At 40.0% G+C, this 11319-nt stretch overlaps 1 non-coding gene across 1 annotated transcript; it reads right to left on the bottom strand.

Moving 5' to 3' along the window:
- Window positions 1-2399: 2399 nt before the first annotated feature.
- On the bottom strand, window positions 2400-2518 carry LOC145417227 (5S ribosomal RNA). Its single transcript, XR_013900444.1, has one exon. It is a non-coding gene; the product is annotated as a 5S ribosomal RNA (ribosomal RNA).
- Window positions 2519-11319: the final 8801 nt, after the last annotated feature.

Consider the following 11319-nt stretch of genomic DNA (forward strand, 5'->3'; position numbering starts at 1 on the left):
TTTGAGGAATAAAATACAAGAGGACTATCCAGATTCTGACATTCCCAAATTTCAAAATGTGTTAGGTCTTAACTGGGATACAACAGCTGATGTAATAAGTTTGAAACCAATTAAGTTCTCTGATGTCACTCTCACCAAGAAGTCCTTGTTAAGTCAGGTTTCCAAGCTATTTGACCCATTGGGATTTGTCAGTCCTATAGTTATTAGGGGCAAATGTTTAGTACAGGAGGCTTGGCGAGAAAAGTTAGACTGGGACACTGAATTAGGTGAGACATATGTGGAACAATGGGAACAGATTAGAAATGAGTTTGAAACTACATCAAGCATATGTATTCCCAGGAAAATAAACAGTAATGAGAAGTCGCACTTACACATATTTAGTGATGCTTCTCAAAGGGCCTATGGAGCAGTAGCTTTTTGCGCAACAGGAGAGGATAGTAAGATTATAATGTCCAAAGCCAGAGTTGCGCCAATTAAAGAAAGAACCCTACCTCAAATGGAATTGGCTTCCATAGAAGTAGGAACTAAATTGGCCAGGTATATAACCACAACTCTTGATACTCAGTTTGAGGATATTTACATATGGACTGACAGTGAGATTTGTCTTTACTGGATAGGGAAGGAAGACAGCAAAATTCCTTTCTTCTGTAATAGAGTGAAGACTATTAAAGAGCTGTCTTCCAAATTTAAATTCATGCATGTGTCCTCCAGACAGAATCCAGTTGATCTGCTCTCGAGAGGTTCGACCGTAAGGAGACTGATCAAAGATAACTTGTGGTTTAAAGGTCCTAAATGGTTACTCACTAAGGATTGGCCTGAACAGAAACAGTACAGTATTGCTGAGATTAGTGTAGTGAACTTGGATCCTATAGTACCTGAGCCAGAAGTAATTGACGTCAGTCGATTCTCATCAATAAGACAACTTCTAAATACTACTAAATTGGTTGTTGAATTTTTGAATAAGAAGGTGGGGTTTCAGAAATTAGATCCCCTAGAATACTGGCTGAAAAGAGTACAAAGAAATTCTTACGGGGAAATATATGAACTTTTAGGCCAAGACACTGGAAAAAGGAATAAGCTGATGAAGAATTTAGGCTTCTTCTTAGACGGAAAGGGTCTGATGAGATGTCGAGGCCGATTGGTAAAGGCTGACTTGCCCATTCAAACCAAACATCCCATTTTATTACCTAAGAGTGGATGCTTTGTACAACTTATTATAAAGGAAGCCCATGATTCCACTCTCCATGGAGGTGTACCGCAGACCTTAGCCCAAATTCGGGAAAGGTACTGGATTCCTAAGGGTAGACAGGTTATTAAAAAATATCTCAAAAACTGCATCATTTGTAGGAGGTATGAGCAGCAACCTTATATCTACCCAGGACCACCAGCCCTACCGAAGGATAGGGTGAACATAAGTCGGCCCTTCCATATAACAGGAGTGGACTACACAGGGGCTATAACTGTTACGGGTGAGGAAACTCCCCATAAAGTTTACATTTGATTATTGACTTGTGCCTACACAAGGGCAGTCCATCTAGAATTAGCGGAAGACTTAAGCTCAGAGACATTCCTCAATGTCTTTCGCAGATTTGCCGCTAGAAGGTCTTGTCCTGGCAAGTTAATAAGCGACAACGGAACTAATTTCGTTGGAGCAGCATCTTTACTGTTGAACCTAATGAACGACCCAAAGGTTAAGTCGGCGCTGGGAATCCGAAATTGTATTTGGCAGTTCACAGCTCCAAGAGCTCCATGCCAAAATGGATTTACCGAAAGAATGATTGGTATTGTCAAGAACTGCCTGAGGAAAACATTACATAGAACTAAGATCACGAGAGAAGATTTAAGAACGGTAATAACTGAAATTGAAACCAAGGTTAATAATAGACCTCTGACTTATCAAGATGACACTAGCGACTCGCTAGAGGCCTTAACACTGGCTTACATGTTATATGGCAGGAAGCTCCATCCGATGCCTTGTGTGGATATCCAGGAAGAAGTTGATAACCCTAACATAGAAAATAATGATTTAGGACAACATCTTCGGGAGGGATATCAACATCTGAAAAGGGTGGTGGATACTTGGAATAGACATTGGAGCGAAGAGTATCTTTTGAGCCTACGCGAGAAGTTTTATGGAGCTCAAGCTGCCAGCAATAAATCAGTTATTAACATAGGAGATGTGGCCTTAGTGAAGACTGAAAAACCAAGATCCCAGTGGCCATTAGCTAAAGTGATCTCCACACACCCAGATTCTGAAGGGATGCTGAGACTCGTAAAAATAAAATACAACAATACAAAAAGACGCCATGTATCCCAGACGGGGTGGCCAAGGGCTTAGAGTTAATTGTTTTACAGGGAGGGGCACTAATCCTCCACCAACCCCACTTGACACGTAGGGATGCCAACAGCATCTGGTGTTCCCAGGCGGTCACCCATCCAAGTACTAACCAGACCCAACGTTGCTTAACTTCGCTGATCGGACGGGAAGCGGTGTACTCAACGTGGTATGGCCGTTGGGGACATACCAGTATAAAAACTATTGATAAACTGGTACCTCTTGAGTTAGCAGCCACTCCGGATCCAGAGGATGGTGAAGATCAAACGGGTCAAGAGGCGCGACCTAGAAGGGCCGCAGCACAGGGTTCTCGAGAACTATGGAGGGAACTCTTGGCTAAGGGTCATATTACATGATACAACGTATCATTTTCCACCGGCCCCAAAACTGTGGGAAATATTTCCCCCCAGAGCAGTTGCGCTCTCTATTTTTATCATAGTTATCCCTGGTTAAAGGCAGAGGAAAAAAACGAGACCGTCATTAATTGTTCAAGCGGTTTTAATAACCCAGAAATGACGTTCTCTTTAATAATTCTTGTTATTGATAAATTAAATGCTACTGCATTTAACCCCCGTGGGCAACTATACATTGTAAATACATGTAATTATGTGGTATTTTCCACTGACCTAAACTGCGTCTGCGCGTTAGGTGACGTGGCAAGCAGGGAAAGATTCTCCTGTTGAGGCAGATGTGGAATTAAGATATTTACATAGTTAAAGGGAATATTTGGTCTAACTTTAGTTTAAGTAAAACTAAGATTAATTTGTTAGATTTGCCCTGTACATATCATGATGTAATTTAACTGTATTTAGTACTGTGATTAAAATAAGAGTTGGCAACCCACAATTCGATGAAGAGTTGGGGCTTGCTGCGTTCACTGACTCTGCTCCCAGACCTTGTGGAGTTAACACTCTGTTCCTAGTCACTCTCAAGCTAGCACGGTTGTATATACACACCATAAGGACGCTTGCTTGCTCAAGCAACTTCACCAAGCAGCCTCATCGTCATCGGTTAACGATCACTCCCTCTTCACTAGCTAAGTAACCTTTACGAATTGGCCAATTCAAGGGGGGATTAGCTATAAGATAGAAGATAGTATTGTAGGTGAAGTAAGTTTAATTTACGCTTCACCTAACTCTATGAGACTTGTTTGATTTACTTAGACAACTTTAGGAAAGAGTAACGACCTACGAGTTGTTTACCAGAATATTCTTGCATAGCGGTGTCCCGGCAGGGATACCGACTTGGATACATTAAACATTTCTCACATTTTGGTGCCCAGAAAGAGGGCCCCGATTTGTTTAACAGAACTAGTAAACATTTTTCACAGGAGTCCTTTTCTGTATACATATTTGCTATTATTCTCATATCATTTTTGTGCTGTTTACAGTTTACTTTTTAAAAAATCCTATGGTTGGAAGAAACTGTATATATAATTATAATTTCCGATACATATTGTGTAACTTTTCATCTCTTTAAATTTATGAGTGCTTTCCTATTACGGCTTGCTTCATTTAGAGATTATGTGTTTTGTTGTATTATCATTTGCATTTTTATATTTTTCTTTTTTTAAACTGATTTATTTTCTTTCACTCTTTCTCCATATCATTCTATCTCTTCTATCGCAGTAGTTCTGGTGTGTGTGTGTGTGTGTGTGTGTGTGTGTGTGTGTGTGTGTGTGTGTGTGTGTGTGTGTGTGTGTGTGTGTGTGTGCGCGCGCGCGCAACCTTTCATTATTTTAGCAACTGTCTTATTCTGCTTTTAATTTTGTTTATATATCTTTATATTATTTAATTAACTCTGGACTCGGTTGGTTTGTACTACATAAAATATACGATCAGAGGAACGAGGAGAAAGTTTGTACATAAATAGTAATTGCTAATCTGTATTACCATCTTCCTCACGTAGGAGTCTGAGATTAGGTTTTCATACTCCAAGCCAGTTGATCAGAACAGGATCCAAAACTGAACTCTTTGACTCTCTACTTGTAATGCCCTTCCAGATTGATTTCCTGCCACTTGATTTATCTCACTTTTGACCTGCAAGCCTTTTCCCAGTCTGCCAAAGTAACATGCCATATAAACGATGCGCTTGCAGTTTGTGATGGATTCTTTTGTGGGAAACTTTATAAAACACATTTGAAAATCGTAATAGTTTCAGCTGATTTCGTCTCGCCCTATGCATGCAGAACAGTATGGAAAAAAATCTCATTAGGCAAGAACGATCGTCCCAATAACCACGTAGGGAATTATTGATGAAATTATTTGCTTCCCCATACATCTGTAGGAAGGCAAGTGAGAAACGGGGAGGGAGAAAGGCAAGGAGTGAGGTCCGAAGGAGGAAGTGTAGGAGGTAGTTAAGATGGAGGTAGTTCAGAGAGATGAAGGGAGGCAGACAGGGAAGAAGGAAGGAGAGAGGCCGGTCAAACAGAGGGAGGAAGGGAGAGAACAAGACACAGGGAGGGAGGAGGAGAAGAGGAAAGGAGTAATCAAAGAGGGAGGGAGATAGGCAGGTGAGACAAAGAGTGAGCGACATTAGGGGAGGGGGGAGGATCAGAGGTAGCAGGCGGGGAAGGGGACAGGTCAGAGGAAATGAGGAAGGTCAAAGGGAGGGAGAGAGGAAAAGGGAGGGTGGCAGGCATGTCGCAGAAAGAAAGGGGGGGAAATCGGGAATGAGAGGACGGAGGGAATATAAAAAAAAAGGAGGCAGGTTTGAGAGAGAGAGAGAGAGAGAGAGAGAGCAGTAAAACCCACGTCACCAACAGTTTCCTTTAACACCTAACCACATGGGATCGGGTAGGGAATGTACACCAAGTGATTTATTGTAACACCTGAAATACCTCATAACATCGTAATTCTGGAAAAAATATCAAGACAACTGTTTAGATCCTATCGTGCTAAAGAAGAGCCCACCAAGGAGAGAGATTTTACTCTCTCTCTCTCTCTCTGTAAACATACACATGTAAATAAACAGATACTTCTCTTTAAAGACAAATCCAAAGACAGCTACCACTCCATTCCACAATTCCTGTAAAAATAATTCTCTTCCATATCGTCCCATCAGTGAGCGTAGGGCACCAAGGCTGGTCTACTTTTTCTTGAGATATGAGACTGTTGACCAATTGCCCTCACCTGGGTGGCACTGTTTGAGCAATTACACCATCCTTAATCCATTACATCAACACCCGCCTATTCCTTTATATGATTACCACGCAGCATATTAATAGTTTCCCTTGTTTTAGGAAAGCATAAGGATTGTCAGTCAGTACTGAGTCATCTGAAGGTAGTATACATCAAGTGAGTGCATGGTAGGCGCTCAGAGTACATGAAAAAATACTCAAAATATAGGCACTCCCTGTCAAACCCTCGAAGAAAAGACCCTTTTAAGATTAATAAGTAAATACATAAATAAATAAAAATCAAATCCTCAAAAAAGCTTGTCCTTCAAAAAAAAGGTAACTCCAAAACTAAAAAAAAAAAAGAAAGAAAGAAAAAATAAATCGTCTCCGTAAAAGAGTTCCTTCAAAAGTCTACACAATTCCACCAGACTAACAGACCACAGGACACGACTGTGTGGCCTGCCATGGGCTGGGGGATTAGGGGGTGGGGGGAAGGAGATGGGAGGAGATAGACATGTCAGATGGATGAAGGGAGGGAGGGAGAGAGGAGACAAGAAAAGAATAAGAGAGAAAGGGTAGACAAAGGTGTGAAGTAATGGAGCGAGGGATGAAGACGTATATTGGAAGGGTAAAACAAGGAAGGGAGAAAGTGATGAAGTGACAGTGGGAAGCTGAAGGAAGGAAGAAATATTGGAATAGCAATAAAAGAAGTGAGAAAGGAAAGACAGGCAGAAGGAATATGTATGGAATGAAGAAGGAAAAGAATAATAAGAGTTAGGAAAAGAAAGATACAGAAAGAAAAATGAAAGATGGAAGGAAAGAAGAAAACAAGTAAAAATGTAGTAAGGAAGGAGAGAGAGAGAGAGAGAGAGAGAGAGAGAGAGAAATCCGAGGTGAATAGATTGTTTTCTGTGACACCTGACAAAAGGGGAAACAAAATTATGCAAGAGTATTTTCACGTACCGCCGGAAATCTGTTTTGCAGTTCGAGAAAGAGAACTTGAGGGGAAAGGGAGAAATTGAAAGAGACTTACGGTACATATTCATACTGCACACTTGTACCACACAAACCTGGCGGTCCTTTCCAAGTGGCCCGGCCTTAACAGTGCCAGAAAGATACTCTGTGTGATTACAGAATCTGAAAAATTATAAGGCTCTGCTTTATCAACAGGATCTATGGCAACAAAACATAGTAATGATAGGTTGACGCGCAGTTTCTTCCTGTGTGTTCAGAGAAAACATGAAAACTGCATATCCAATCCTGCGATTGGGTATGCAGTTTCGTTGAAATCCATGTGTTCACTTCTGATCGGATTTATTTTTGTGAGGGGAGCTGACCCCTCAAGAATCACTGGGAGGGTCATGCTCTCAAAATATCATATTAAAAGTATAGTCCATTTTACAACATGTGGTAAGGTACCATGGCCATATCTGAAGACCTTTCACAAATACCTAGAGTTTTTTAATTTGCTGAGGAGGGCGGACCCCCTTGGAAATCATGGTTGGAAACTTTATAATAGTCGGAGACGTTCCCAGTTACCAAACGAACCCACGTGGAAAATATCAGTTAAAATTTTCCCCTTTTTGTGATCACTCTTCACAAATATCGCACTACAGATTAGCAGTGTCCTTTGTTCAACAAGTACTCAGATATCAAAGCCGTATCTGTCCTTTTTTCACGTTTTCTGGGATTTTTTTTATTTTGTCAATGGGGTAACTCCCGTTTAACTAATGGTTTGAAAGTTGTATACAGTGGAAGACCTTCGCAGTAACCAGACAAATTCACTTGCGTGTTTTTTTTTTTTTTTTGTTTTTTTTTTTTTTTTTCAGATCTTTCTCCTACTTTTTTTTTTTTTTTTTTTTTTTTGGTAGGGGATTGACCCGATCCCCAAGATCATGAGGGGAGGGGTGGTCATGCTAACCAAATATCAATGTTCAGTTTCTGAATACCTAATCTTGCAACATGTATGCAGATTTCGTTGAAATCCATGTGCTCACTTTCTCCTATTTCTTATCGTTTTCATTTTGTGGAGAGGAATGTCTCCTTCACGAATCATTGAGGATTCATGCTCTTCAATTATCGCATTATGGATGAGAATCCATCGTACAACTTGTACTAAGATATCAAAGTCATATCTGCCCTACTTTTACTATATCTGAGAATTATAAATTAGGTGAAGGGGAGCTGACCCCCTTAAAAGCCAGGGTTGGACAATTGCATGTAGTGGAAGACCTTCCAGGTAACCAAACAAACTCACATGGGATTTGATTTAAATATTTTCTTCATTTCTGGTCGCTTTTATTTTTAGGAGAGGGTGACCCCCCCAGGAATCATGGGGGGGGGGAGTCACGCTCCCCAAGTATCGCATAACGGATGAGAGTTCATTGTACAAAGTGTACCAACATATCTACCCTCCTTCCCCAATTTTGTTTCCTTTATAAGTTTTGGAAGGGGATGACCCCTCCGAAAATATTGGTGAAGGTTTGTTATGTAATGGAGGACATTATGAAGTAACGAACCGACCTTGGAAGTTACGTTGAAATTCATCTGCTCACTCCCATTTATTTTTTATCACATTTATTCTTGAAAGGGGGCTGCCCCCCCTTGATTTATTGAGAGGGGTCACGCTCCCCAAATATTGCATTACGGATAAGAGCCAAATGTACAATACTCGCTACAATATCAAAGCCATATCTGCCTTCCATTCATTATTTCTGAGAATTTTTAATTTGGCTAACGAGGCTGACCCGCGTAAAATCATGGTTGGAAAATTATATATAGTGGAAGACCTTTCCAGGAACCCGGCGAAGTCACCTCGGAAGTTCCATTCAAATCCATCAAATAGCCTAGGAGAAGTTAAAGCACACACACACACACATACACACACACACACACACACACACACACACACACACACACACACACACACACACACACACACACACACACACACACACACACAGCCTTAGTATAGTACTACTGCATGTGATACGATCCTGGTTTGCAGGACTGATTTAAAAAAAGGGAAAGAATGCGCTGCAGGCTTAAAATAGAAAATAGATATTTTTTTACAAGAGGTAGAAATTGGTTCGACAATCAAATATCATTCTCTGATATTTAACAATTATATGGATTTTTTTTTTTTTTTTACTCGCCATGCATACATTCCCAACTATGCATCAATATACCAATTATATACTTATCAGGCTTAGAAGCAACCTTTCAAATAACATATGCAGTCAGTACCAGGGAGTATATGCCTAAGACGCCTACGTGTACATCAGCCACAATCAGTGATTATCCACAAAACATTCTTTCATGAATATAGAGTTAGTCAGAGCAACGATTATTCGTATTGCCATTTGTAGTTGTCTGGTTGGCTGTGGCCTACACAACACCTGATGTTAAATGATATCTGCCCATTTGTTTGAAGCATCTCCATGCTGGTGCTTTTCAATTATTCACATAGAAAGGATTACATCATCCGCTGCCGAGGTGGTTATTTGATGATACGTACTAAAGAAGTGGTTATCTAGTTCTGTTGTTTTATTCAATTTATGATAAGGGTCACTAGTAAATTAACAGAAACCTGTTCCAATCGTCAGTCACATCACTGAAGAGACATTACTGTGTGACCATATGGTTAACCCTGTGGCCTTTAAGTTTTAAACTTTTCCTATGCATGGTCATAACAGGGCAAAGGTTAAGTAACGGGACATATCTATTTGTTCTAGGCTCTGTTGGACTTTCAAGCATTCAGTTACAACTTTTCTCAGGCGACGCTCTGCTTAAAAAATAAATAAATAAATAAATAACATTCTTTTATCCTTAGGTTTGCTGTGTAGGAAGGAATATAAATATATTTGTTGTGGCCTGTACAGATTCTAATTTCACTGTATCGTTGCTATTGTGAGGAGACCAAATCTGAACTAGGTATTCTAAATGTGGCTGTGCAAGGTTTGTGTATAATGAAATGAGGATGTCAGTATTCTTAAAATTATGCGAAATTCCTGTCGACAAATCATACATTCTTTTAGCCTTTTGGTTTGCATCCCTCCATTGCTGAAAAAAAAAAGTTATGGTTAGAAACAGTAACTCTTAAACCTTTTACACAACTGTACCTTTTTAATTTCTGTCCTGTCATTTCATACTAAGAATTTATTTTCAAGTTCCTTTTTGAACCACCAACCATTCGTATATGTTAAATGGCATTTCCCACCAGGAAGATCATTCCACAGGTATGTCTAGATATTGCTGCAGATTTGGCCTGTCATGGTTGAGCAGACTAATCTTACCAGTTTCTGTGTCATATAGAAATTTTGATTTAACTTTATTCAGCCTTATAAAAGTGTCTTGTAATACCCGAGCAAAGAACCCTCCCTAGAACTGATCCTAGTGCCGCTCTGCTATTTAGCACGACAGCGAGAGAGAGAGAGAGAGAGAGAGAGAGAGACAGATAGACAGAGAAAGAGAGAGAGAGAGAGAGAGAGAGAGAGAGAGAGAGAGAGAGAGTGGGAAAATGCGAAGAGAAAAATGTTTATGTACATAATGTATGTATATATGCACACACACACACACACAATATATATACTGTATATATATATATATATATATATATATATATATATATATATATATATATATATATATATATATATATATATATATATATATATATATACATATATATATATATATATATATATATATATATATATATATATATATATATATATATATACTGTATATGTATATAAATATATATATAATGTGTCAGTATGAGTGTGTAGGTATGCATGTATGTATGTATGTATGATGTATGTATGTATATGTTTATGTGTGTGAATGTGTATGTGTGAGTATGTATAAACGTGTATGTAACTGTGTGTGTGTGTGTGTGTGTGTGTGTGTGTGTGTGTGTGTGTGTGTGTGTGTGTGTGTGTGTGTGTGTGTGTGTGTGTGTGTGTGTGTGTGTGTACTAAGAAGGATAAAGATTTTCTCCCTCTCTCCTTCCATCATTTCCCCTTCCTTCCTCTTGATCTTTTTCTCTACCTTCCCTAACCTCTCCCTCTCCTCATTTCCCTCCTTCCCAGATCCTTTTGTACATATTTCCTTCCTTTCTTTTCCACCCCTCCCCTCCCCTTCCTTTTCATCATATTTTGTTCTTTGCATCCCTTTCGCAACTTTCCTTTCTCCATCCTTAACTAACTCAAACTTCCTACTGTCTCATATTTTTCTTCCCATCAGCTGCCTTTCCTTTGTCCTTTTATTGTTCTCTCCTTCCCTTTCTTCACATTTTCCTATATCCATTACTCCTTGAACTTCTCTCGATGATTTTCCTTCTCTTACTCTTCTTATCTCCAGTTCTTCCCTCTCCCTCCCCCTCCTACTTCCAAACTTCATCTTCCTTCTCTTGTCTTCCTTCACCATCTCCACCCTTTTCCTCTATCTTACATTGATCTGTCTTTCCTCCATTGCCTCCCTCCCTCTTCCTTCTCTCCTTTCATTGCCTTCCTTCATCCTCCTTCCTTCCATTTATTGCCTCCCTCCCTCTCTCCTACTTCCCTCCTCCTTTCTTCCCTTCATTCCTTCCCTTCCTCCCTCTTTCTTCTTTCCATTCATTTCCTACCTCCCTACCTTCAATCCCTCCCTCCCACCTTCCCTCCCTTCTACTCCCGCACACATTTCCTCATCTTCTGTCGCTTCATCTTTCACATGCATCTTTTTTCTCTCCCTTTCACTTCCTCCTTTCCTACTTCTTCCCCCTTCCCTACTTCTTCCCTTTCATATTTCCAACCTTCTCCCTTCCCTCTCCCCCCCCCTCTCCACTCCTCCTCCATCACTGGTCAGCCTTTCATTAAGCTGG

Source organism: Coenobita brevimanus, chromosome 109, assembly GCF_032717465.1.
Source record: "Coenobita brevimanus isolate Jiangsu-jjx chromosome 109, ASM3271746v2, whole genome shotgun sequence".
Classification (NCBI taxonomy): Eukaryota; Metazoa; Arthropoda; class Malacostraca; order Decapoda; family Coenobitidae; genus Coenobita; species Coenobita brevimanus.